The sequence below is a fragment of the Rhinopithecus bieti genome, unplaced genomic scaffold (assembly GCF_001698545.2).
Source record: "Rhinopithecus bieti isolate Rb0 unplaced genomic scaffold, ASM169854v2 scaffold_26813, whole genome shotgun sequence".
NCBI classification, from domain to species: Eukaryota; Metazoa; Chordata; class Mammalia; order Primates; family Cercopithecidae; genus Rhinopithecus; species Rhinopithecus bieti.
In genome coordinates this window covers 502373-530125 of record NW_016812144.1, presented here as the reverse complement: position 1 = coordinate 530125, position 27753 = coordinate 502373, and positions in this window count along the sequence as shown.

Below are 27753 nucleotides of genomic sequence, written 5' to 3'. Positions count from 1 at the left end.
TAACGACGTCCCTTAACAGCAGGAAGTAGCCAGACAGACCACGCCGCCCCTTATCACTATTATCAATAAAAGGTTGGACTGTTTGGACGAACGGAGGCAAGATGGCGCAGTTCCGGGTTCTTCACCGTCAACTTTCCCGCGCCTGGGAAAGACATGGGTCGACTGCGCAGGCGCTACCCAACCTCCGATGGAGAAGAACCGGAACCCACCTAGCCACGCCTACTGCCCCGCCCCCGCCCCGCCTATGTCCCGCCCACTGCCCTCCCACTCCCGGGCCCAGGACATAAAAGCCGCTCCCGGCGGGCACACGGAGCGAAATTCCTCGGCCCCTCCTCCTGCGCGGGACCCAGGAACCTCCTCCGAGAATGCCAGAGCGAAGTTCCTTGGCCCCTCCTCCTGCGCAGGACCCTGGCCCCTCCTCCTGCGCAGGACCCAGGAACCTCGCCCGAGAGCGCCGGACCGAACTTCCTCGGCCCCTCCTTGTACGCAGGATCCAGGGACCTCGTCCAAGAACACCAGAGTGAGCTTCCTCGGCCCCTCCTCGTACGCGGGACCCAGGAACCTCGTCCAAGAACGCCGGAGCGACTTTGTCAGCCTCCACCACCGGAGACCAGTGAACCTCGCCCCTCCCTCACATTGGCTTGTAAATAAAGGTTTTTTTGCCTTGTCTACTTGCCTTTTCTCTGGCATTTGCTCTGGGGGTCGCATTAAAGCAAATCAGTTTTCACTTAGAGTTTCCATTTTCACTCAATATTTCTTTACTGTGAAGGCAATCGAAAACTGCTAGAACTGATCCCAGAGAAACAAAGATTTGGACAATGTTGCCCATTCTGGAATGTACTGTGAAATGGGATTTTTAAAAATCTCTACAAGGCCGGGTGCAGTGGCTCACACCTGTAATCTCAGCACTTTGGGAGGCTGAGGCTGGCAGATTACGAGGTCAAGAGTTCAAGACCAGCATGAGCAACATGGAGAAACCCCGTCTCTACTAAAAATACCAAATTAGCCAGGCATGGTGGCACGTGCCTGTAATCCCAGCTACTCAGGAGGCTGAAGTGGGAGAATCGCTTGAACCTAGGAGGTGGAGGTTGCAGTGAGCTAAGATTGTGCCATTGCACCCCAGCCTGGGCAACAAGAGCGAAACTCTGTCTCAAAAAAAGAAAGAACTCTACCACAGTTATACTCATGTTGAAGACTTTTTCTAACATTTTGTACCCATGGCTTCATCAAAAAGAAACTTTACAAAATTAAAGTTAATAGGCCAGGCATGGTGGCTCACGCCTGTAATCCCAGCACTTTGGGAGGCCAAGACGGGCGGATCACGAGGTCAGGAGATTGAGACCATTCTGGCTAACACGGTGAAACCCGGTCTCTACTAAAATGCAAAAAATTAGCCGAGTGTAGTGGCGGGCGCCTGTAGTCCCAGCTACTTGGGAGGCTGAGGCAGGAGAACGGCATGAACCCAGGAGGCGGAGCTTGCAGTGAGCCGAGATCGCGCCACTGCACTCCAGCCTGGGCGTCTGAAGGAGACTCTACCACAGTTATACTCATGTTGAAGACTTTTTCTAACATTTTGTACCCATGGCTTCATCAAAAAGAAACTTTACAAAATTAAAGTTAATAGGCCAGGCATGGTGGCTCACGCCTGTAATCCCAGCACTTTGGGAGGCCAAGACGGGCGGATCACGAGGTCAGGAGATTGAGACCATTCTGGCTAACACGGTGAAACCCGGTCTCTACTAAAAATGCAAAAAATTAGCCGAGTGTAGTGGCGGGCGCCTGTAGTCCCAGCTACTTGGGAGGCTGAGGCAGGAGAACGGCATGAACCCAGGAGGCGGAGCTTGCAGTGAGCCGAGATCGCGCCACTGCACTCCAGCCTGGGCGTCTGAAGGGGCCCCCACCCCAAAAAAAAAAAAAAAAAAAAAAATTAAAGTTAATAAACAGTGTTCATCTATTCCCTAGGAGAGAATATGGGCTGACTATTCAGCCCACTGTGTTGAAGCCTGACTATTCAACACAAATCCGTGAGGAAGACCAATGTTGACAAAATCACTGACACAACTGCAGAAAAATAAGCTGCAAATAGAAACCATAATGCCATTATCCATTACTGTGACTGATTAACATGAAGGAAACTTTTTATCCCTTTTCTGATGCCATTTTTCCTTATCATGATTTCATGCAGAAAGGTCATTGCAAGCAAATTCTCATCTGCATTTACTTCTTTTTTTTAAGACAGAATTTTGCTCTTGTTGCCCAGGCTAGAGTGCAGTGGCGTCATCTCTGCTCACTGCAACCTCCACCTCCTGGGTTCAAGCAATTCTCCTGCCTCAGCCTCCCAAGTAAGTATCTGGGATTACAGGCATCCGCCACCACACTCAGCTAATTTTTGTAATTTTAGTAGAGACGGGGTTTCACCATGTTGTCCAGGCTGGTCTCGAACTCCTGACCTCAAGTGATCCACCCGCCTCGGCCTCCCAAAGTACTGGGATTACAGGCGTGAGCCACTGCACCCGGCCTTGCATTCCTTTTTTAGCTGTTAATGTTATTCCTTTTGTTGCATGATTAGTAATGAATGTAATTTTGTCACGTAGAGAAGGGAAGTGTTAAAAAATGATCTGTCCCTGTGTGGAATACGCCAGGCATGTCACTGTTTCAGGAGACTATTCCACAGCCCTTCCTGGCTGTGGGTGCCAGTGGTCAGAGCAGGTCTATGGGCCAAAAAGTGCAGATACAGTTGGAGCTGAGCTTGCATGCTCAGAAATGGGAAGAGTCACAGGTAGGGTTGCCAGAGATAAAGAGAGAAAATAAACACACACATGCACAGGCACACAGGGCCTTCAGTTAAATTCCGATATTGAATAAACAATAAATAAAATGTTCAGATAAGTGTGTCCCATGCAATATTTAGTATGTATTTATACTAAAAAAAAAAAATATCCAAATTTAGGCTGGGTGCAGTGGCTCACACCTATAATCCCAGTGCTTTGGGAGATCAGTGAAAGAGGATCTCATGAGCCCAAGAGCACAAGGTTATAGTGACCTATGAAAGTAAATTAATAAATATTCCAAACCAGAGTTCACTGGCAACCTGTACAATCTGTATTTTTTAGCCTGGGTCTTGCTGTGTTGCCCAGGCTGGAGTGCAGTGACGGGATCATGGTTCATTTGATCTGCATTTCATCTGGCAATCCTCGTGGCGGGGACATGGGCAGGGCAGTGGCTGCCAACGCTGCGCTACCTCCACTTAACATTCAGGAGCTTTCACAGGAGAAGTCCGAATCCCCATGGTCACCCGAGAGATAGAAGTCTGTGGTATGGCAAGCCACATTCCTGCAGCACCTGGCTGGAGCTGAGACGAGGCTGTGGCCATCAGGAGGGCCTGAGCCTTTGCAGCCCATAGCTGCTTCCCCAGCGCCTGCCGTCAGGGGAGGACGGGGTGACCACAGCAACATCAGGAGGAGTGGAATTCACCTGACCACTTACCATGTGCCAGGCACCACGGGACATACCTGACACGGGAAGGCATCCTTAACCGCTCACATCTCTGAGGTTCAAAGGTGCTATTCTCATACCCATTCTACAGATGAGGAAACTGAGGTTTGAGAAGTTAAGTGACTTCCCTGAGAGCACACAGTGAGTGGTGGGGCTAAGAGTCAAGCCCATAGCTGTCAGACCCTGGAGCAAGGCCAGAGAAGGAAGGAGAGGGACGGGAGAGGCCAGGCAGTGGGTGGCTGCAAGGCTCCAGGCCCCCCTTAGAATCCAGGAAGCACAGGAAGCCATTGTCTCCCCTAAGGCTGTGATTTCTTCCAGCCCCTCCACACCCCTGTGGGTCTCATGGCCCCTGCTCCTTTGGCCATCTCCCCTAAATCCCCAAGGCCTTAGGGTCTTGATGTCAGTTCCAAGGGGGCTGGTGTGAAAGACCTTGAGGTACAGTCAGGTCTCAGAGGATTCCAGAAGACCCCAAACCTTCCAGTCCAAAGGAGGTGCTCTGAAAGTGCAGGGGGGGCAGCCAGGGCCAAGAGTGTGCATGTCCCAAGGCCACACAGACTCCTGGGTTCCCCTGGCAGCCTCTGCCCGGCCAGTCTGAGGTGTGGAGGACGTTTGGATAAGGCACCAAGGCCATTGGGCAGAAGTCACCATGCCAATCCCCATAGTGGCCAATCCCCACAGCCAGCCACTAGGGGCCCACCCTTCAGATGAACACCTACGGGTGCCAGGCCTGTTGTGCACAGCCAGGAGGGAGCCCACAGGTGGGAAAAGGCAGTGCAGGCTCCTAGCAAGACAGGGAAGCTGCGGCATCTGAATGACAGCTGTGAAGGAGGATGACAGCCAGAGGCCTCAAGCCTGCTCCTAGAGCTGCTGTCTGCTCACACACAGCAGCTAAGGCCAAGCAGGAGCTCAAGAGGCCTCGTCCCTCTCCCACCAACTCCACCACAATTCCCCAGAGAGCAGGGCAGTCTGGCTTTCCAGTGGGGCTTAGGCAACATCTTCCTCCCGTCCAGCTGGCTGCCAGTCTTCACAGTAGAAAGCCCCTTCAATAAAGAAATGCCAAGCACAGCTCTGTCATGTGAGAATTAATGGCCAGCCCTCACAGAAGAAGAGACTTCACCCAAATGCAGTATTTCCCACATTTGGAAGACTGGAAGGGGTGGCAGCCCAGGGAACTCACATTCCCGCAGGGCAGTCCCTGCTGGAGCCCAGAGCCACCCGGTCATGCACATTCCAGCTCTCCCTCAGCTGGCCCTTTGACCTTGAGACCCATGAACTCTGTTCGTCCTGCTGCACTGCCTTCCAGAGGTAGAATTATTGGGTTCCAGCTTACCCACACGCTGTTCAACCCAGCCCCTGATGTCACACACGAAGAACTGGAAACTCAGAGAGGTCAGGGGTTTCCCAAATCCAGACAGTGGACCAGGGTCCAGACTGGGCTTCCCGCCAACCAAGGAGCGCTTGGTTTATAGCAAAATGCTGGTGACACATAAGTCCTGGATGGAATTCCAACTCTGACAGGTGACTTCCTAGCAGTGCCACTCTCCTCTCCTCTCCATCTTGCCAACTGACCCATCGTGCTGAGCTCAGGACTTGGGGATGACTCATACCCCCTGGCTTGCAACACCTTTACCTAAAACATCCCTACTCCCACCTTGCCTTAGCTCCAGCCCAGCCATAAAACACAAGAGGCTCCTTTAACGGGAGGGTCACGTGCCCACTGTCCCTTGCAGACCGGGGAGCTCCCTGATCAATGTTTGCTGTATCCCCAGTGGCATCCTCTCATTCAGTATGCAGTAGGTGCATAATAGCATTGAGTGAATGAATGAAATAGGATCTAAAGTCACTTTTGGTGGGAGTGGTCAGAGAAGGCGCTGGGGAGGGTGTGGCCTTGGAGCAAGGTGTGAATCAGAGGTAGGATTTCAGTAGCCCAGAGGAAAGAGGAGGGCATGTCAGGTGATGCACAGGTGAGCAAAGCCCCAGAGCGGGAGAGCAGAGGTATTGCCAGGGAAATGGCACCCAGGGGAGGGCTTACTCGATTAGATGATGTCTATCAGGCTTCTCCAGTGCAAAGGTACTATTTTCCCCTTTGTCATGAATAAGCATTTTTGAGATGATGCCATTATTCCATTGCTCACCACATTTTCAATTTATTCATTCATCTGCTTCTATCTGCAAGGACTTACGCTTTCCTATTCCTTCATTGGGTTACAGTCTGTTATTACGATTGTTTATGTTGATGCCCACAGCATCCCAATTTGGCCAATTCAGGGTGGCTCCTGGATATCTGTGACACGTCCCAACCCTTCTTTGAGGCCACCTGATTTCATGGTGCAACACAGGATTCCAGGCGCTTCCTCCAAGGAGCCTGGTGGAGGACAGCATGAGAGGCCAAGATCTGGGTGGGCGCTGCGCTCATGGCTGCTGGGGGGCGCTGCTCATGGCCCTCTGGGTGGGCAGAGCCACCCACCCACACATGTATTTTTATATCCACCTATGTGTGTGAATTCAACCCAGGCCTCCCACACCAAGTCAGCACCTGGGGATTCATCTGGTTTATCCTTTTCTGTCTTTGTGACGCCACCCACATGAGCGCTGTCATTCCTGGCACCCTCGCTAATACTTTACCTGTTGTTATTAGGCCCTGAATGGCACCATCTTGGGCTCAGCTGCTGCCCCTCCCTGCACAGACCCCCAGGCCTGGCTGTCCTGCCGCATCCCTGGGCCTGTCCACCCGAGGCACTTGGCCGGGTCCCTGGAGGAGCAAGCCGTGTTCCTTTTCTGTAGCTGCCACGGAATGCTGGGAACAAAAGTCCCCAGGGGAGTTCAACTTTGGGCGGTGAGTTTGGTCTTCTAGGCAGATCAACAGAGGACGGCGATGCTCCCATCCTCTGACCAAACAAGGGTATTAATTGCAGAGAAGTCTCTCTTATTAACTCCTGCTGTCCATGGGATATGCAAGCTGTGCAGATGAATCTCTCTCTCTCTCTCTCTCTCTCTCTCTCTCTCTCTCTCCCCCCCGCCCCGACTCTCAAAAAGCAAACATCCCTCAGGAGTGGTAATTCTTTAAATGAGGAGAGGAAATGAAGGAGATGCCAGGTTCCTCCCTTGGCTGTGGGTGGAGAGTCAGCTGTACCCTGGGCCTTCCCCAGCAGGGGCTGAGGTGGAGACAGGGCTGGCTGCTGAAGGGGGCTGGAGCGCCCCAAACTCTTCACCTACTTGCCCAGCTCTGCTACCGCCTCCTGGTGAGACCTTAGGCATTGCCACCATTTGGCGTCTGCGCATCTGAACATGCAGGTGTTGAGCCCCTCAGAGCTCCCCTGTGACTGCTCATATTATTTGGGATGAAAAGATGAGTCCGGCTCTTTCCCTGACACAGCCGGCTCAATTCTGCCAGGCCAGAGTCTTTGAGGTCCTTGAGGTCAGAGGGTTTGGGGGCTGCCACCTGCTGTGCGAATGGCTTCTCTGAGAGCAGTTGTCCCCTCTGTGAGACACGCCAGCTGTTGGGCTGTCGTGCGGATGAGCTGAGATAATGCGGATAGAAGCGCCCAGCATACGCTGACACAGGGATTATCAACGTTCAACAAATGGAAGCCAGGATCATTTGAAACCCAGCCAGATGCTGTAGGAATCCATTTGGATGCAATGTCCAGAACAGACAAATCCGTGGGGACAAAAAGCACATTGATGGTTGCCAGGGGCTGCAATGGGGGGGGGATGGTTAAAATGATACATTTCATGTGGCATGTATTTTACCTCAATTCAAAAAAGAAAAATCCAGCCAGAGACAGAATGGCGTGGTCCCCAGGAATCTATCTTTGTGGGCTGAGAGGATGCTGAGGTCAGAGTGTCAGTTTGCAAAATGGTTTTCAGCTGTGTGTGAGGCAAACTGTCGGGGGCTCCTCCTGGCCCAGGGTGGGGACGCACATCATCCTCTCTTCCTTACGTTGCTGGCAGGGCCGGGCCTTGCAGTGTCTTTCCAACACGCATCCGCACCTGAGTTCATCCAGACCTCACTCCTGAACAGCCTGCACCCTCTCCAAAGCAGGGAGAGTGGGGAGGGGGTGCAGTGCAACACTCAGGCCCCAGTGCAGGTTGTGGGTGCTGGTCGCTGCCCTGCCTGAGCCCTGGGCAAGCTGAGAGCCCCTCTCTCGGCCCTGGTGTTTCCAGTGCTAACGTGGGAAATGGACGGATGTTTTCCAAAGTCTCTTCTTGTGCCTGAGTTCACCCAGGGCCCATGGGTGGCTCAGGCCTAATGACCCACTCCCCATGTACAGGGCATTAGTGCTGTTCTAGAACGTCTGCTCCATGAAGGCAGAGACGCCCAGGTTTATGGGCTGGGACCTGTGAGGGTATAAGAGCCCCTGCCATCCCTACCTTCAAAATCTTTTACATTTTTGAAGAAGGGACTCTACAGTGTCATTCTGCACCAGGCCCTGGAAATTATGTAGCTGGGCCTTGGGGACCTTCTCAATGAGGACAAGTACCATGTCTCCAGCCTGTGAACAGTACCTTGCCCACAGCAAGGGTTGGATGTGTGTGGACTGGATAATGAACTTTCAGGTTCACTGTGAGGGATGCCTCCCCACTGGCGCTTCCAGGCCTGGCCTTCCTGGTGACCCTATGGACCATGGGAGGGAGGTGAGGTGGGATACGGATGCTGCCCGGGCTCCTGATGCCCTTAGCATGGGAGGCAAGGCAGGGTCCCGGGAACTGGACATCGAGTTGTTCCCCTGCCACTTGCAAAGCCCCCTAGCCTGGCTGCATGTAGGATTTGGCCAGAGGAGTGCTGGCACCCGATCCACAGAAGGGAACCCTGCAAGGTCAACTTCAGAGGACTGCCCTGCTGGAGGAAGGTGCCCCAGGAGCTCAGGGATGAAGGAGAGGGAAGCTCAGGAAAGAGCCCAGATAGCCCCAAGCAGATGACCAGCTGTGGGAGGGAGGCTTGGCTTGGCAGGGGAGCGACTGTGAAAGTTCAGTGACACTGGTTTTATTGTGTTCTAGTTTCTCTAAGACACCCACGGGTATTGCAAAACCATCTTCCACTCAATCATCCATGTCTTCAGCTACAACCCCAAAAGTGCTCGAAAACAACCCACAGCATGGCAGTTCCTCAAGAGGTTACATACAGCTTTCCATCCGGCCCAACAATCCTACTCCTGGGTATATACCCAGAAGAATTAAAGACAGGTATGCAAATCAAAACTTGCACACAGATGTTCATAGCAGCATTCATCACAATCACCAAAAGGTGGAAATAACCCAATGCCCATCAAAGGATGAGGGATAAACACAATGGTGTGTATCTAGGCAACGGAACATTAGTTAATCATAAAAAGGAAGTTCTGATACATGCTACAACATGGGCGCCGTGTGGATGGATCTGGGAAACACATGCATGGTGAAAAAAGTCGGTAGGATTCCATTGATATAAAATGTCCAGAAAAAGAGGCCAAGCACGGTGGCTCACACCTGTAATCCCAGAACTTTGGGAGACTGAGGAGGGTGGATCACTTGAGGTCAGCAGTTTGAGACCAGCCTGGCCAACATGGTGAAACCCCGTCTTTACTAAAAATACAAAAATTAGCCAGGCATGGTGATGTGTGCTTGTAATCCCAGCTACTTGGGAGGCTGAGGCATGAGAATCGCTTGAACCTTGGAGGTGGACGCTGCAGTGAGCCACAATAGAGCTGCCACACTCCAGCCTGGGCAACAGAGCAAGACTCTGTCTCAAAAAAGAAAAAAAAAGAAAAAGAAAAAAGGCAAATCCACAGAGATCGGCCATAACAAGCTTCACCGCTTAACTTGCTATGTGACTTCAGGGAAATCATTGAATCTCTCTGTGCCTACAAAATAGATACGATATGATAATCAAGCTATGTTGGGGGCTTATTGGAAGAATTAAATGAACTAATACTTGCAGAGTACTCAGAGTCATGCCAGTTCATAGAAAGTCTCCTGTAAGTGTTGGCATTTTTCATTTTTATCCAGATTTTCAAGAAAAGCTTCACTGAGACGACATCAGACCTTGGACCTTGAAAGACAAATAGGTAGGGAGAGCGGCTCATGTTAGCCATGACTCACTGCAGGCCAAGTTCTGTCCAGGGCTTCTACAGCCCTTCTCTTGGGGAATTCCCCCTAACAACTATAAACTGGCTGCTCTCATTGTCCTCAGTTTACAGAGGAAGAACTAAGGCTCAGAGAGCTTAAGAAACTTCCTAGGGTCACACAGTTTACCAGTGGCAAAGCCAAGATTTGCACTAAGTCTGTCTCAAGGCCAAGCCTTCCTCCATAGCCTGTCGAGGACTCCTGGGGTGGCAGTTTCTTTGGAACAACGATGGTTATTGTTCAAAGTTTCTGCAATCTGGTTGCCTATGCTTTTTGCTTTTCCTTTACTTTCTTCTTCTCTCTTTTCTTTCTGTCTCTCTCTCTTTCATTCTTTCTTTTTCTTTTTTAATCCCATAAAAGGAGGAAGACCAGTAATTCTACTCCTAGGCATTTTTGCAAGAGAAATGCAAACATGTCCACACAAAGACTCACACACAAGTGTTCACAACAGTTTTATTCATAATAGCCTCGAACTGGTAACAACTCAAAGGGTCAACAGATCCACGGATAAACGAGCAGGCTGTATTCATGCAGTGGCTTACTGCTTTGCAATAAAAAGGAATGGACTACCAATACACAAGAAAGCATGGATGAATCTCAAAATAAACATGCTTAGCAAAAAAAACCAGGCTCTCCCCCTCCCAAAAAAAAGTATATTGTTTGGCTCTGTTTACATGAATGTCTAGAACAGGCAAAGCCAAACGATGGTGGAAAAAGAGAGACAGCTGTTGTTTCTAGTGACTGGAAGGAACAAGGGTGAACTTTCCAAGCAATGGTGACACCCTCTGTCTCGAAGAGCTTGAGCCGCTCATGTGTGTGCGTTTGTCAAGACGCATTGATTACTACCCTTAAAATTTGTCCATTTTATTATGTATAAATTTTACCCTAAAAAAAACCGGTTAACAAATACTGAGCTCCAGTTAGTGACATGCATGCTAGCGTGTCTCGGGGTGCGGTGTCCATCTGCAACTTACTTTGTAATACATCAAAAATTTGATGGACAGATGAAGGGACAGAGGGCAGACGGTACAGTTGTAGGTGGTGGCTGCACAGGTCTTCTCTGTACTATCCTTTCAGCTTTTTGCGTGTTTGCAAATGTTCATAATATAGCGCTGGGAATAGGGAAGGGAGGGGAAGAAAGAGGGGAAGGACAGGGTGTCCCATGCCTGGTCTCCTCCCTAAGGATCCAAAGCCTTTTCTCACATGCATAGGGGACCCCTGCGTGTGCTCCAGAGACTTAGAGCTCCCGGAGATACTAATGGCACCTTCTCTGGGCTTGGCAAAGGCCTGGAGGAAGGGACCCCACAGGCTTTCCCCACAGGAGAAAAACACTCCAGGCAGATCCATCCCTGTCTTCATGCTATCTTACTCTCCATTTGTCTCTTTTCTCTTCTTTTTCTTTCTCTCTCTTTCTTTCCTCCCTTCGTTTACTTCCTTCATTCTCCTTCCTTCCTTTTTTCTTTCCTTCCTTCCTTCTCCTTCCCTCCTTCCTTCTCCTTCCTTCCATCCTTCTCCTTCCTTCCTTTCTCTTTCCTTCCTTCCTTCTCCTTCCTTTCTCTTTGTCTTTTTTCTTCCTTCCTTCCTTCTTCCCTTCTTTCCTTACTTCTCCTTCCTTCCTTCGCCTTCCTTCCTCTCTTTCTTCCTTTCTTTCCTTCCTTCCTTCTCCTTCCCTCCCTCTTTCCTTACTTCTCCTTCCTTCCTTCCTTCTTTCTTTTTCTTCTTTCCTTCCTTCCTTCTCCTTCCCTCCCTCCTTACTTCTCCTTCCTTCCTTCCTTCTTTCCTTCTTTCTCTCTTTTTCTTTCTTTCTTTCTCTCTCCTTCCTTCCTTCCTTCCTTCCTTCCTTCCTCCCTCCCTCCCTCCCTTCCTTCCTTCCTCTCAAGGTATCACTCTGTCACCCAGGCTGGAGTGCAGTGGCATGAACATGACTCACTATAGCCCCAACCTCCTGGGCTCAAGGGATCCTCTCACCTCAACCTCCTGAGTAGCTGGAATTACAGGCATGTGCCACTGCATCCAGCTAATTATTTTATTATTTTTTTTAGAGATGGGGTCTTGCTACATTGCCCAGGCTGATCTCAAACTCCTAGGCTCAAGTGATCCTCCTGCTTGGCCCTTCCCTAAGTGTTGCGATTACAGGCATGAGCCACTGTGCCTCGCCTGTCTCTCCCTTTTTAAAATGTGACCTTCATGGGCCTGACATCTGCCGGTGACTGGGAGCAGATGATTAGGCCATGGTGGCACTGCCACGGTGGCAGCACTGGGAACACATCTGACACAGGTGTTCTGGGCAGAGCCGGGGCGTTCCCACTCCACCATGAGCCACAGCTCCTGGAATGGAACAGCCCCTCTGGGGAGGCTGAGCCGTGACCCCAGGTTCCTGCATGGGGCAGCACTGAGCGCCAGTTGGCCTTTCTCACTGCCACGCGCCTTCTCTCACGTTTTCCTCTTATCACTTAGGGCAGAGCCCCGGCTGGGAGTCCAGGCCCTGCTTCCCTTCATCCGTGAGCCTCCAGCAGCCTCAGGAGGCCGGTGGAGGCAGAGCAGTCCACTGTGAGGAAGCCTTCCTTCAACCTCTCTCCCCACTGCCTCCCCCTGCCCTGCCTGATGCCCAGAGTTTCCGCCACATAACTCTCAGGACAGAGACAGAGACTGTGAAGACTGGGAGCACACTCAGGGGTCTCCTCTTCTTACCCGACCTCCACATTTTGCAGATGGGGAAATGGAGGCGCAGGCTGTGGCCTCATCTCTCTTCAACTCGGTGTCCCCTCCTGACGAATGGGGTCCCAGAGCATCTCCCTATCGCTGGGAGGATGACCAGGGCCCACAGTGCTGAGGGCAGCTGATGGAGCACATGCTCTTGTTGCTGCCCATTTTGCAGTTGGGGCTCAGAGCCTTGCCCGAGGCCGCACACCAGACAGCAGAAGCGGGGTCTGAACCCTGAGAGGAGGTGAACAGGAGGGCGCTGATGGTGTAGGCTGAGCTGTGGGGAGTGCAGTACTCTACACTCGAGTCCTAGCCCAGAGGAGGGGGAAGGGCTGGGCCTGAGGACAGTGGGGCGCTTATGCCCCCATCCTGGGGCTCTTGACGAGCCATCAGCGCTGACATTTATAACTGTGCCTAATGTGCCAGCTGAACCCAAGGGAGCCTCTCTGTCTCTAATCTGCTGGCATTACCCAGCCTTGAAATGATAGCAATTACCTCCAGGGCTGGGTAAATGACTGTGGGAGGAGGGGTAAGCTTCAGCCCTCCACTTACGGGAGGACGGGAGCCGGGTGGGGCAGACACTCAGGTTCGCTCTCCCTCCCTCTCTCTTTCTCTCCCCGCCTCCCTCCTCCTGATCACCTCTCTCAGGCCCCTCTGACTTTCTTCATTCACATTCTCTCCTCAATACACAGCCCTTAATAGACTCATCATTTGTCTACTGGGGAAACTGAGGCTCAGGCTTATGTGTGCTGCCCAAGGTCCCCCAGGAAGGAGAGGAGCCAAGATGCACTTCTAGGAGCCCTGACTCTAAATCCCAGAAAGAACTCCATGGAAACAAGTGCAGTGCCTGACCTGCTGCGGCCCTGGGCCTCTGAGGTGGGCAACAGGAGGCAGAGGTCCATGGACAGGAGGTAGAGGCCCATGGGACTGTGAGGCAGACAGCCGACTGCAGCGTGCCCTGGTTAGGAATCTAGCCCAGGTGGCTGCCTCCGCCTCCATCCTTTTCTGTAAACAAATGTTCACAGCAGCACTGTTCTCAATATCCAAAAAATGGAAACAACCCAAGTAGCCATCAACGGAGAAATGCAAAACAAAGTGTGGTCCCTCCAGACAATGGACTATTATTCAGCCATCAAAAGGAATGCGGTTCTGACGGGTGCCACGGGGCGGACCTTGAGAACATGTTGCTGAGTGAAAGAAGCCAGACACAAAAGCCCACATGGTGTGTGATTCCATTTGTATGAAATGTCCAGAACAAGCAAACACAAAGACAGCGGATGGTGGTTTCTTGGAGCTGGGGGGATGGGAAGTGGAGAGAGGGCTGGCTGAGTGGAGATGTTTCTTGTTGGGATGATGAAAATGCTAAAACTGATTGTGGCGATGGTTGCACAAGTCTGTGGATATACCAGAACCCATGGAATTGTATGCTTTATTTTTTACTTTTTTTTTTTTTGAGACCCAGTCTCTGTCACCCAGGCTGGAGTGCAGTGGTACAATCTCGGCTCACTGCAACTTCCACCTTCCGGGTTCAAGCAATTCTCTGGCCTCAGCCTCCTGAATAGCCGGGATTATAGGTATCCACCACCATGCCGAGCTAATTTTTGTATTTTTCGTAGAGATGGGGTTTCACCGTGTTAGCCAGGATGGTCTTGATCTCCTGACCTCGTGATCCGCCCACCTTGGCCTCCCAAAGTGCTGGGATTACAGGCATGAGCCACCACACCCAGCCCCAGAATCTACATTTTAATACAACGCCCAGATGAGTTGTGTCCCTGTTAAAGTTTGAAAAGCACTGAACTGCGGTGATAAGTCTATCACTATTCTAGCGCAGTGATTCTCAAATTTGAGGGCTTGTTAAAACTTAGATGGCTGGACCCCACCTGGAGGATTCTGGTTCATAGGTCTGGGGCTGAGCCTGAGACACTGCATTTCACTGATGCTGCCAGTGTGGGAACCTGCTTGAGGGCTCCTGCTCAAGGGTCTAAGAGGCTACCCAGATGTCTCATTCAAACATGGGGTCTAATAAGGTGCACCTGCCTTATTCCCTGCAGTACCTGGCTAACCAGCAGAGAGGGCATGAACAGGACAGGCCTTGGGGACCAGTGGGGCTCAGCCCTGGGTGCCCATGAGCCAGCGGGGGAGCTTTTACAGTCCCCACGCTGGGACCCCACTCCAGACTAACTGATTGGAATCTCAGGATCTTGCCTGGGCATCAGCATTTGGAAAGCTCACCTGGTGTCTCCCTCAGGCAGCCAGGGGTGAGACTCTAAGGTGCTGCCCAGAGGGGAGGTGATGTCAGACGTACTCTCGCCTCACCAGGAAGAGAAAGAGTGAAGGAGGGAAGGGAACTCAAGGAACAGGGCCAAGGCCAGTGTCACAGACACATGCAGGCCTCCAGCCTGAACACCTGCTTCCAGTCCCCAGAACGGACCAGATCTGACCACCCTGGGCAGAAGTGGAGATGCAGGTTACACCACAGCAGAGGTGCCCTTCTGGGCTCCAAATATGGAAGAGATTTGGGAGTAGGCGGAAGCCCTGGAACAGAGCTAACCAGAACAGGTTGGACTGAAATGCAACCGCCTCTGCCTCCACCTGCCCCTGCAGAGCACCTCAATAGCGCTTGGCCGCTTCCAGCCCACTTACAAGCTCCCGCTAAGAACCGCTCTCTTCACCTGCGTCACCAGGCTGTTTTCCCTGTTAAGGCCCTTTTTACATTATGGAGACTCTCAACAGAGCTCTTTAAGATAGGATTTGGTTAAAACGGTCCTGTGTCTAATGGGCTCCGGGCTGGGTGGGGGCACTCTGGTGCTAATTGCCTATTAGTCTATTTTGAGTCCACTTTGCAGCCAGGGACATTATTTTTGCAGCCGGACACAACTGGTTTCTCTGGACCTCACTGCTCACTCGCCTTTGTCTGCCCCTATTTATCTGGAAGATCAGTGGTTCCAATGTTCAGGCTGTCAGGGAACTTCTCAGAGATCCTGTCCCTGCTGGTTTCTAAAGGCCTCTCTCAAGCCAAGGTACCTTCGTGGAAAGCTGCTGGCTTACTGGAAGGCAGAGAGCAACTCATAAAAAAGAGGTGCCCAGTGCCCTGGCAGGTAGAGCATAGGCAGGAGGACAGAGTCTCCTGTATAAATGAATAGAAACTGGGTTTAGGCATCACAAACTTTCTGTCGGGAAGTGGAGACCCAAGGAACCACTAGTTCGTGCAGCCCCTTTGAATAAATTAGGAGACTCTTTCTTGGGAGCGCAGCTTGGTGGGAAGAACACAGGTTAATCTCAGCTACCCTTGCTCCTCAAGGCAGGCAACTTTTGCAGTGCACAATCTAGACAACTGCACAGGGGGTGTTGTGGCCATTCCTGCCTCTTGTACTCCTGACATCACAACGGCACTGCAAACAGGCAGATAGGACCATTAACATTGCTTGTCGACCAAGCATGCTCTTGTTGACCAAGTAGTCCTCAATAAGTACCGATAATATAGCAGAGAAAGGTCTCTGCATTGCGGATCTGGTCTGTTAGCAGAAACAGATGAGAAAATTATCACTTGGGAAGCAGACTGACGGGGGCAGTGCTGCAGGAAAAGCACTAAGCTAAAATGTGCTGCACCGGGCTCTGTGCTAGGGCGCAAGCAAAAGTGCTCTTACTGAATCCTCTTGACAGCCCTGGAATGTAACACAGAACTTCCCTAGATGGCTCAGAGAAGACGTATTTACAAAGTGACTACAGTCATCCTTCAGAGATATTGCAAGTTTGGTTCTAGATTGATGCAATAAAGCGAATACCACAATAAAGCAAGTCACACCAGTTGTTGGTTTCCCAGTGCATAAAAGTTATATTTGCACTATACTGTAGTCTATCAGGTGTGCAATAGCATTGTGTCTAAAAAACGAAGTACATACCTTAATTTAGAAATATTTATTGCTGGCCAGGCGCGGTGGCTCACGCCTGTAATCCCAGCACTTTGGGAGGCCGAGGAGGGCGGATCACGAGGTCAGGAGATCAAGACCATCCTGGCTAACACGGTGAAACCCCGTCTCTACTAAAAATACAAAAAATTAGCCAGGGGTGGTGGCAGGCGCCTGTAGTCCCAGCTACTCGGAGGCTGAGGCAGGAGAATGGTGTGAACCCAGGAGGCGGAGCTTGCAGTGAGTCGAGATCACGCCACTGCACTCCAGCCTGAGCAACAGAGTGAGACTCCGTCTCAAAAAAAAATAAAAAAGAAATGTTTATTGCTAAAAATGCTAATGATCATCTGAGCCTTCAGCGAGTCATCTTTTTGCTGGAGGAGGGTCTTGTCTTGATGTTGAAGGCTGCTAACCGATTAGGGTGGTGGTTCCTGAAGGTTGGGGTGGCTGTGGTGACTTCTTATAATAAGACAACAATGAAGTTTGCTACATAGATCCACTCTTCCTTTCACGAAAGATTTCTCTGTGGCATGTGATGCTGTTTCATAGCATTCGACCCAAAGAACTTCTTTCACAATTGGAGTCAATCCTCTCAAATCCTGCTGCTGCTAATTTTATGTCATAGTCTAAATCCCTTGTTTTCATGTCAACAATGCCCATAGCATCTTTACAAGGAGTAGATTCCATCTCAAGGAATCACTTTCTTGGCTCATCTGTAAGAAGCAACTTGGCTGGGTGCAGTGGTGAGCACCTATAATCCCAGCACTTTGGGAGGCCAAGGCGGGCAGATTGCTTGAGCTCAGGAGTTGAAGACCAGCCTGGGCAATGGGAGAAACCCTGTCTCTACGAAAACAACAATAACAACAACAACAAAAAAAAACCCACAAAAATTAGCCAGGCATGGTGGCAAGCACCTGTAGTCCCAGCTACTCGGGAGGCTGAGGTGGGAGAATTGCTTGAGCCTGGGAGGCAGAGATTGCAGTGAGCCAAGATCACACCACGGCACTCCAGCCTGTGCAGAAAGAGACCCTGTTTCAGAAAAAGGAAGCAACTCTTCCTCTGTTCAAGTTTGATCATGACATTGCAACAGTGCAGTCACATCTTCAGGCTCCACTTCTAATTCTCTTGCAATTTCCACGACATCTACAGTGACTTTCTTCACTGAAATCTTGAGCCCCTCAAAGTCATCCATGAGCGTTGAAATCAGCTTCTTCCAAACTCCTGTTAATGTTGATATTTTTTACCTCCTCCCATGAATTACAAATATCCTTAATGGCATCTAGAATGGCGAATCCTTTCCAAAGCTTTGCAGTGTACTTTGCCCAGACCAACCAAAAGAATTGCTATATATGGCAGCTATACCCATTATGAAGTATATATGTTAAATAATAAGACTTGAAAGTCAAAATTACTACCTGATTCTTGGGCTGCAGAATGGATATCATGTTAGCAGGCATGAAAACAACATTCATCTCTTTGTACGTCTCCATCAGTGCATTGTCAATGAGCAAGAATCTTTTCTTTCTGAGCAGGAGATCTCGACAGTAGGCTTACAATAGTCAGCAAGCCACGCTGGAAACAGATGTGCTGTCATCCAGCCTTTGGTTTTCCATTTCTAGAGCACAGGCAGAGAAGATCTAGCACAGTTCTGGAGGGCCCTAGGATTTGGGGATGGTAAATGACAGTTGCATTAGCCCCTAACAAGAGTTAGACTGCCCTTTGAAGCTTTGAAGCCAGGCATTGACTTTCTATGTTCTGGCTATGAAAGTCCTAGATGGCATCTTCTTCCAATATAGAAGGTTGTCTTTTTTTTTTTTTTTTTTTTTTTTTTTGCCCAGGCTGGAGTGCAGTGGCATGATCTTGGCTCACTGCAAGTTCCACCTCCCGCGTTCATGCCATTCTCCTGCCTCAGCATCTTGAGTAGCTGGGACTACAGGCACTTGCCACCACACCCGGCTAATTTTGTTTTTGTATTTTTAGTAGAGACCATGTTTTCACCATGCTGGCCAGGATGGTTTCGATCTCCTGACCTTGTGATCCACCCGCCTTGGCCTCCCAAAGTGCTGGGACTACAAGCATGAGCCACCCCGCCCAGCCAGAAGGCTCTTCCATCTTCACTGAGAATCCGCTGTTTAGTGCAGCCACCTTCATCGGTGATCTTAGCTAGATCTTCTGGAGAACTTACTATAGTTTCCTCCATTAGCACTTGCTGCTTCACCTCGCACTTTTATGTTATGGAGTGGGTTTCATTCTTTAAACCTCATGAACCAACCCGTGCTAGCTTCCAACTTTTCTGCCACAGCTTCCTCACCTCTCTCAGCCTTTATAGAATTAAAGAGACTTAGGGCCTTGCACTGGATTAGGCTTTGGCTTAAGAGATATTGTGGCTGGTTTGATCTCTCCAGACCGCTCACACTTTCTCCATACCAGGAATAAGGCTGATTTACTTTCTTATCATTCGTGTGTTCACTAGAGCAGCATTTTTAATTTCCTTGAAGAACTTTTCCTTCTCCTTCACAACTTGGCTAAGTGTTTGGCACAAGAGGCCTAGCTTTCAGCCTGTCTTGGCTTTCAACAGGCCTTCCTCACTAAGCTTAATCATTCCTAGCTTTTGACTTAAAGTGACAGACATCGGGCATGGTGGCTCATGCCTGTAATCCCTACACTTTGGGAGGGTGAGGCAGGAGAATCACTTGAGCCCAGGAGTTTGAGGCTGCAGTGAGCTATGATCGCACCACTGCACTTCAGTCTGGGCAACAGACCGAGATCCTATCTCAAAAGTAAGTACACAAAGTGAGAGACCCAAGACTCTTCCTTTCAGTTGAACACTTAGAGACCATTGTAGACTTATTAGTTGGCCTAATTTCAATATTGCTATGTCTCCGAGAATAGGGAGGCCTGAGGAGAGAAAGACAGAGAACAGCCAGTTGGTGGAATAGTTGGAACACACGCAACACTTCAGTTCACTTTTTTATTGGCTTATGGTGCAGCAAACAATTACAATAGTAAGATTCAAGAGGACTGACCACAGATCGCCACAAGAGATACAATAATAATGACCAAGTTTGAAATATTGTGAGAATTACCAAAATGTGACACAGAGACACAAAGTGAGCCTGTGCTGCTGGAAAAATGGCACCGATAGACTTGCTGGATGCTGGGCCACCACAAACCTCCAATCTGTTCTTATTTTTTGGATTTTGGTTTTGGTTTTTGTTTTTTGTTTGGTTTTTGAGAACGGAGTCTCACTCTGTCACCCATGCTGGAGTGCAGTGGCACAATCTCAGCACCCTGCAACCTCTGCCTCCCGGATTCAAGCGATTCTCCCTGCCTCAGCCACCCAAGTAGCTGGGATTACAGGTGCCAGCCACCACACCTGGCTAATTTTTGTATTTTAGTAGAGATGGGTTTTCTTTTTTTTTTCGAGATGGAGTCTCACTCTGTTGCCCAGGCTAGAGTTCAGTGGTGCGATCTCGGCTCACGGCAAGCTCCGCCTCCTGGGTTCAAGCCATTCTCCTGCCTCAGCCTCCCGAGTAGCTGGGACTACAGGCACCCGCCACCACGCCCAGCTAATTTTTTTGTATTTTTAGTAGAGACGGGGTTTCACCATGTTAGCCAGGATGGTCACGGTGATCTCCTGACCTCATGATCCGCCCGCCTCAGCCTCCCAAAGTGCTGGTATTACAGGCGTGAGCCACTGCTCCCGGCCAAGACGGGTTTTCATCATGTTGGCTAGGCTGGTCTCAAACTCCTGACCTCAGGTGATCTGCCTGCCTCAGCCTCCCAAAGTGGTGGGATTACAGGTGTGAGCCACCGTGCCCAGCCAAACCTCCAATCTTGTAAAAACAACGCAGTATCTGCAAACAGCAATGAAGTGAAGTACACTATAAGCAGGCCTGCCTGCATTTGCACTGCCCTATGCAGAGGTAAGGGAACAGCCAAGAGGCGTGGGGGCCCCCAAAGGGCAGCAGCAGTGGGCAGCTGCTACCACCCCCAGGGCTGCCCCATTGTGACCCTGTGAGAGGCTGGTCCCAAGCAGATACATCCCCCTCCCTCCCATCCCCAGTCTGTGCTGGGAAGCCAGAGACAGGGAAATGCAGGCTGAAGGGGCAGCGTCCAGGGGTGCAGAGCAGGCTGGAGAAGGGTGGAGTCTGCACAAGTGGTGAACCTGTGAACCCAAAACTACCTGAGACAGGTCTCAGTCAATTTGGGAAGTTTATTTTGCTAAGGTTAAGGAGCTAGGATGGTGGTATGATCATGCATCCATGACACAGCCTCAGGAGGTCCTGACGACAAGGTGGTCAGGGCACTGTTTCATACATTTCAGGGAGATGGAAGACATCAATCAGTATGTGTAAGATGTACATTGGGCTGGGCACAGTGGCTCACGCCTGTAATCCCAGCACTGTGGAAGGCCAAGGCGGGTGGATCACGAGGTCAGGAGATCGAGACCATCCTGGCTAACACTGTGAAACCCCATCTCTACTAAAAATACAAAAAAAATTAGCCAGGCATGGTGGCTGGAGCCTGTAGTCCCAGCTACTCGGGAGGCTGAGGCAGGAGAATCACTTGAACTGGAGGCGGAGGTTGCAGTGAGCCAAGATCATGCCGCTACACTGCAGCCTGGGCAACAGAGTGAGACTGTCAGGAAGGAAGGAGGGAAGGAAGGAAGGAAGGAAGGAAGGAAGGAAGGGAAAGAGGGGGGGAAAGAAAGAAAGAAAGAAAGAAAGAAAGAGAGAGAGAGAGAGAGAGAGAAAGAAAGAAAAGGAAGAAAGAAGGAAGAGAGAGAGAAAAGGAAGGAAGGAGGGAAGGAAGGGAGGGAGGGAGGGAGGAAAAGAAAGAGAGAGAGAAAGAAAATGTGGCAAGTAGGCTTTTTTTTTTTTCAATCTTTGTAGCTATCTTATTTAGGAATAGAATGGAGGCAGGTTTGCCTGACACAGTTCCCAGCTTGACTTTTCCCTTTGGCTTAGTGATTTGGGGGTCCTGAGATTTATTCTCCTTTCACAAACCTTACTTTACAAATGAAGACACAAAGATGGCCCAGAGAGATTCAGTAACTTGCGCAGGGCCGCAGAGCTCCTAAGTGTTAAAGAAAGTATCAAAGGCTGAGCAGGCAGCCACCATGCCAAACAGCCCCCAGAAACACAGGGGGCGGTGGAGAGATGACTACTCTGAGGGGAGGGCTGGAAATGACTTTTCCCAGAAGCTGAGAGCCAAGGCCTAGTAGGGGTGGGAGGAGGGAGAGGGTGGAGTAAAACTCCAGGTAGAAGCACCAGCTTGTGCAGGAACCTGAAGGCAGACAGAATGATTGCCACGTGGGGAGCCAGGCGAGTGTGCAAGGCACCCAAGCATTGAACAACCAATGTCACTCTCGTCGCCATTTTGGTTTTGGTGGGTTTTGGCCGGCTCCTTTACTGCAACCTGTTTTATCAGCAAGGTCTTTATGACCTGTATTTCATGCTGATCTCCTATCTCATCCTGTGATGATGAGCAGGTGACTGTCCTCCCCACCAGCTCCCGTGTGCACGTCTAGGTGCAAGGGGCCCTGGCAAGCATATTTCTGGCCCAGCACGAGGGAGATTCCCCAGACATACAAAGGGTGTTCAAAAATGCCAGACAGCCAAAAATCATGACCGTGTTGACCAGACAGAAGAAGAGGCAAGTTCCATGTTGGCCCCATAGAGATGGAGGGGCCTGCAAGACCTCCAGGTGGAGCAATTCAGTATTTCTAGGTGCATATACAGAAGAAGTCTGAGCCATGCCATCTAAGCCATTTTTCCTGGGAGATTTTAAGCAAAACTTAAAATTATGTGATGTTCTAACCCTCACTCAGGCCCTGATTAAAAAGTATTGTGAGGCGGCCGGGCGCGGTGGCTCAAGCCTGTAATCCCAGCACTTTGGGAGGCCGAGACGGGTGAGGATCACGAGGTCAAGGAGGATCGAGACCAATCCTGGTCTACACGGTGAACCCCGTCTTACTAAAAAAATACAAAAAAACTAAGCGGGCGAGATGGGCGGGCGCCTGTAGTCCCAGCTGACTTGGAGGCTGAGGCAGGAGAATGGCGTAAACCCGGGAGGCGGCGAGCTTGCAGTGAGCCGAGATCGCGCCACTGCACTCCAGCCTGGCGACAGAAGCTAGACTCCGTCTCAAAAAAAAAAAAAAAGTATTTGAGGCTCGGTTTTGGTGGATATTAGGAAATTGTGTATTCAGTTGTGGTCTGATTGATCTATTTCTTTACTTCAAAACAAAAAAAAAAAAAAAAGTGGCCAGGTACAGTGGCTCATGCCTGTAATCCCAGCACCTTGGGAGGCTGAGGCGGAGGATCACTTGAGGTCAGATATTCGAGACCAGCCTGGCCAACATGGTGAAACTCCATCTCTACTAAAAATACAAAAATTAGCTGGGTGTGGTGGCACACACACCTTTCATCCCAGCTACTTGGGTGGCTGAAGCACAAAAATTGCTTGAACCCGGGAGGTGGAGGTTATAATGAGCCAACCACTGTACTCCAGCCTGGGTGACAGAGCGACACTCTGTCTGAAAAAAAAAAAAAAAAAAAAATTAGTCATGTTTGGGTTTCAGTTGAGCTTGAGAAATTCAAATATTGATTCTTGGACTCACAGAATTTCTCAGGCGGAAAGAATCTTAGAGGGCTCCATTCATAGCACTGACTCCACCACACCAAGGCCAGGGACCAGGGTAGAAGGGGGCTGGCACGGCATGGCCCTCAGAGAGCCTGGGCGTGCAGACTTGGCCCTGCCTTTGAGCTTGTCTCCGCCTTTGAGCTTGTCTCCTTGTGTGTAAAATGGGGGTGAGAGTCTTCCTTCTGTGAGCTGGTCAGAATCTAATAAAACAATTTAAAAAAAAGAGAGAGAGAGAGAGACAGGGTATTGCTCCGTTGTCCAGGCTGGAATACAGTAGCACAATCATAGCTCACTGCAGCCCCTCACCCCTGGGCTCAGGCAATCCTCCCACCTCAACCTCCCAAAGAGCTGGGACTACAGGCACCTACCACCATACCCAGATTTTTTTTTTCTAAACCTTTTGTAGAGATGAGGTCTCACTATGTTGACCAGGCTGGTCTCAAATTCCTGGGCTCAAGCAATCCTCCTGCCTCAGCCTCCCAAAGTGCTGGGATTACAGATGTGAGTAGTTCTTTAAACGTCTGACAGAATTCATCAGCGAAACCATCAACCCAGGACTTCCCTTTGTTGGGAGGTTTCTGATTACTGAGCCAAGTTCCTTACTAGTGAGGGGTCTATTTGGATTTTTATTTCTTTGTGATTTAGTTTCGATAGTTTGTATATTTCTAAGAATTTCTCCATTTCATCTAGGTTATCCAATTTGTTGGCATACAAGTGTTCATAGCATTTTCTTGTCATCCTTTTTATTCCTGTAAAATCAGTAGTAATGTCCCTACTTTCCTTTCTGATTTTGATAATTTAAGTTTTTTCTCTTTTTTTCTTAGTCATTCTAGTTAGTTTTGTCAATTTTTGTTGGTCTTTTAAAAGAATCAACTTTTGTTTCATTGATTTTCTCTATTGTTTTTCTATTCTCTATATTATTTATCTCTGCTCTAATCTTAATTATTTCCTCTCTTCTGCTATTTGGGCTTAGTCTGTTTTGTTTTTGTTTTCTAGTTCCTTAAGTTGTAAAGTTAGGTTGTTGATTTGAGATCTTTTTTGTTTTTTGCCATAAGTTGTTTTGTTTTGTTTTGTTTTCAAGACAGAATCTCCCTCTGTCACCCAGGCTGGAGTTTCGTGGCGTGATCTCGGCTCACTGCAAGCTCTGCCTCCCGGGTTCACGCCATTCTCCTGCCTCAGCCTCCCGAGAAGCTAGGACTACAGGCGACCGCCACCACGCCCGGCTAGTTTTTTTGTATTTTTTTAGTAGAGATGAGGTTTCACCATGTTAGCCAGGATGGTCTCGATCTCCTGACCTTGTGATCCACCCACCTTGGCTTCCCAAAGTGCTGGTATTACAGGCTCGAGCCACTGCGCCCTGTCTTACCATAAGCATTTAACAGGTCGAAAATTCCCTTTTAGCACTGCTTTTGCTGCATCCCCCAAGCTTCAGTGTGTTGTTTTTGTTTTTATTCATACCTCTTTATTTTTTAAAAGTCATTTTATTTTATTTTATTTTGAGATGGAGTCTCACTCTGCCACCCAGGCTGGAGTGCAGTGGCGCAATCTCGGCTCACTACAGCCTCCACCTCCCAGGTTCAACCAATTCTCCCACCTTAGCCTCCCAAGTAGCTGGGATTACAGGGGCACACCACCATGGCCAGCTAATTTTTAGTAGAGACGGGGTTTCATCATGCTGGCCAGGCTGGTCTCGAACTCCTGACCTCAGGTGATCCACCCGCTTCGGCCTCCCAGAGTGCTGGGATGACAGACGTGAGCCACCGTGCCCAGCCTAAAGTCATTTTAAATCCCATTTGAGCAGCCACTCACCCAGGCAGTGGTGTGGGATCTCCTCCCCTCTCAGACCCACAGAATGAATGAGAGCTTGGCCGTACCCCACGTGGGTGAGTCCTGACCCTCCAGAGAGGAAGTCCAGCTGACATCACCCCGATCAGCACCCTAGTGTCTCCTGGCATTCAGCAGTATGAATCCCACAGTCTCCAAGGCCTCCAGAGCCCTGCCTGGTTCAGTCTTGGAGACACCAGACCCCTTCTCCTGCCCTTGCCATCATCTCGGTCAGAGGCCTCTCTGGGACGTCTCCAAGTACCTTTTCTTTTCCATCCATAAAATCCAAAAACCTGATCGGGAGGGTGTAGACTCTCATCCCAGGGCAGGCAAAGTCCCTCCCTTGGGGGCTTCAAGCACACAGGAGCAACTTCTCAGCAGGACTCTGTGCTCCATCAATCAAAACGCATTTCTGGACCCTGAGATTTTGTTTCTATGCTTTTCACCCTAATTCAATAATATGTCTCTTTGAAGCCTCGCTTGACTCCTCCTCCCACAGGGCCTTAGAAGGTACTAAATAAATGTGTCCAAATGGTGGGTGATTAATGCATGGATGCCAGGAGGTCAATAGCAAACAGGGACTGGGGAGAGGAAACACCTCCAGGGACAGAGGACAGATGAGAGTGTGCCCCAGACCCTGGCCTCTCCGGCCTCCCTTCCCTCGCTGAGCCTTGGCAGCTTTGCCTGTCAGCCATGCCACCTGCCCTACAGATTAGAACGCTGTGCTGATCCCAGCTCTGTGCTCAGTGGCTCCAGTGACTTGCATTTTACCCAGTATGTCATCTGCCCTGTGCACAAATTCTGGAAAAAGTAAGGTCACATATTACAACCAAGGCCCAGAGAGGTCCCAGACTCACACAGCAAGGAAGAGAGCCCCACGTCAAACCTTTGGGCTGCTATCCAGCTGGCAGCCCATGAGGGTCCCTGAGAGCCCACCTCGGTCTGGGGTTGCTCCCCTGTGGGACATTTCCACAGATGCAGAGCTGCTGGTCACAGCAAAAGAGATGCAGTCCCTTCCCATCAAGAGCTGAGACTCAGAACAGGAGGTCCTGTCCTGGTGTTCTGTGCTTTTCCCACCAAGAGCCTAAGCAATCCAGAATGCAAGCCCGGAAGTCGGAAGGGCCAGGGGTCATGCTAAGGCTGTGGCACAGATGACTCCCAAGAGCTCCCTTCCTCATCTGTAAAGTAGGATGCCTCCCCCGCACTCCCAGAGCAGGCAAAGTCTGTTCTCACCAACAATTCCTCCCTGCAAAGCCAGGGCCTCTGCCCTGGAGGACTTCCCCTGGCCAAAGAACACACTGCTGTGTGCCCAGGGCAAGCCTGAGGGCCTGCCTGGCAGCTGACACCCCAGGAGCAGCCCTCAACTAACAACTGATGGAGGCAGATGGGTAAATCCCTGGCTCCCGTACCTCTGGGTTGCGATCACCTGAAGCATGCTGTGCACAGTCTCCCAGAGGTCCCCAGAAGGACCAAACCCCAGTTACCCACAGCAGTAAGCTTCTCATTCCTGCACCCTGTAATCAAATTCCTTCTCCTTCACCATCTCACTTCTCCACCTCACCATCAGTGCTTCCAGGAATCAGCTTCCAAACAAACTTCTTGAATTCAACTCCACATCTCAGCGTCTCCATTTAGACACAGGAATTGGAATTATAATAAGAGCTAATGCTTAACTGAATGTTCTCGATATCCCAGGCTCTCAATAAAATGGGAAACATTTCACTCTTATTATTTGTTTGTATCATATATCAGTCAGGAGAGTCACTTTATGCTGCAGTAATAAACAACCCCCAAATCTCAAGGGCTTAATATCACTAAGGTTTGGCTCGATGGGAGTGTTCTCTCTCTTTGCAGATCTTCAGGGACCCACTCAGACTAACATGTTTCACCATCTTAAGACACCCTCATCTCAAAGGGAGACTTTAAAGTTTGCCAAAGCAGGGAATAGAGTAGCACACAGGCTTTTCCAACACGAGTGGCATCGGTCACTTTTGTGCTCATTTCATTGACCAAGCTACTCCACTCCAAAGTCTCAACCCCAACTCTGGACCACAGCCAAGAATTCTGAGGGAATACTTGTCCTTAGGTCCGCACCGACCATCTCTGAGTCGGTTACTACTTCTGTGTAACAAAGCACGCAAAACTTAACAGCAGAGACAACACTATTGTTTCTCATAATTTTTGTCCCTAAGGAATTCCAGGAGGGCTCAGTCAAACAGTCTGTCGTGTGCTTGCGGTTCTGAGCCCCTGGCTGGGCATCTCTTCCTCTTGATGTTTATCTATGTGGTCTTGTTGGGCTTCCTCACAGTATGGCAGCTCGGGCAGCTGGTCTGCTTACGTGGCATTTCAGCAAACGAAGCAGAAGCTGCATTGCTTCTCAGATTACTGCGGCCACCACACCCTGCCAAGGAGGAACCCTGTGAGGGTGAACTCTGTGCCACATCCTTGAGGTGCCCCCTTTGCCCCGTGATAGAGAACTGAGAGGCGCCAGCGGCCTGCATGACTCAAACTGCTGTTCCTTGCTGGGACTAGCTCAGAAATCATGTCGCCTAGGTAGTTGCCCCACCCTACGTGTCAATAATGGGTTTTTTTTTTTGGTACTGGTACGTGTTCAGTTAGTATCTGGATTAGAGTACTTGAAAATTGGTGGCACTGAAGGAGCTCCAAGTGTCATCAACCACATACGTTTACCACGACATGGGATTCCTGCTACAGCTATGTGAGGTGAGCCAGGAGGGCACTGCCACTCCCCTTTTTAAAAGATGTTAAAACTGAGACCCAAAAGCTTACATGCCTGGCACAGGTGACCCTGAATGTGAGTTGCAGATTAAAGACGAGGGAGGGCTGCCAACTTCTGTTCCCAAGACCTCCCCAACCCCTTGCGAAGGGCTTGCAGAAGACCCTTCCTCCTAGCTGGAAAGTGGAACTTTCCAGGGAGATTAGCCAGATGAAAGGAAAAGGAGTGGGTGGGGAACAGAGGAGGGAGCCTGCCCCCACCACACCCATTCCCTGCAGAAAAACAGCTCTTGAATCACCCAAAGTCTAATGAGGGAAATCGAACTCATCCCAACTT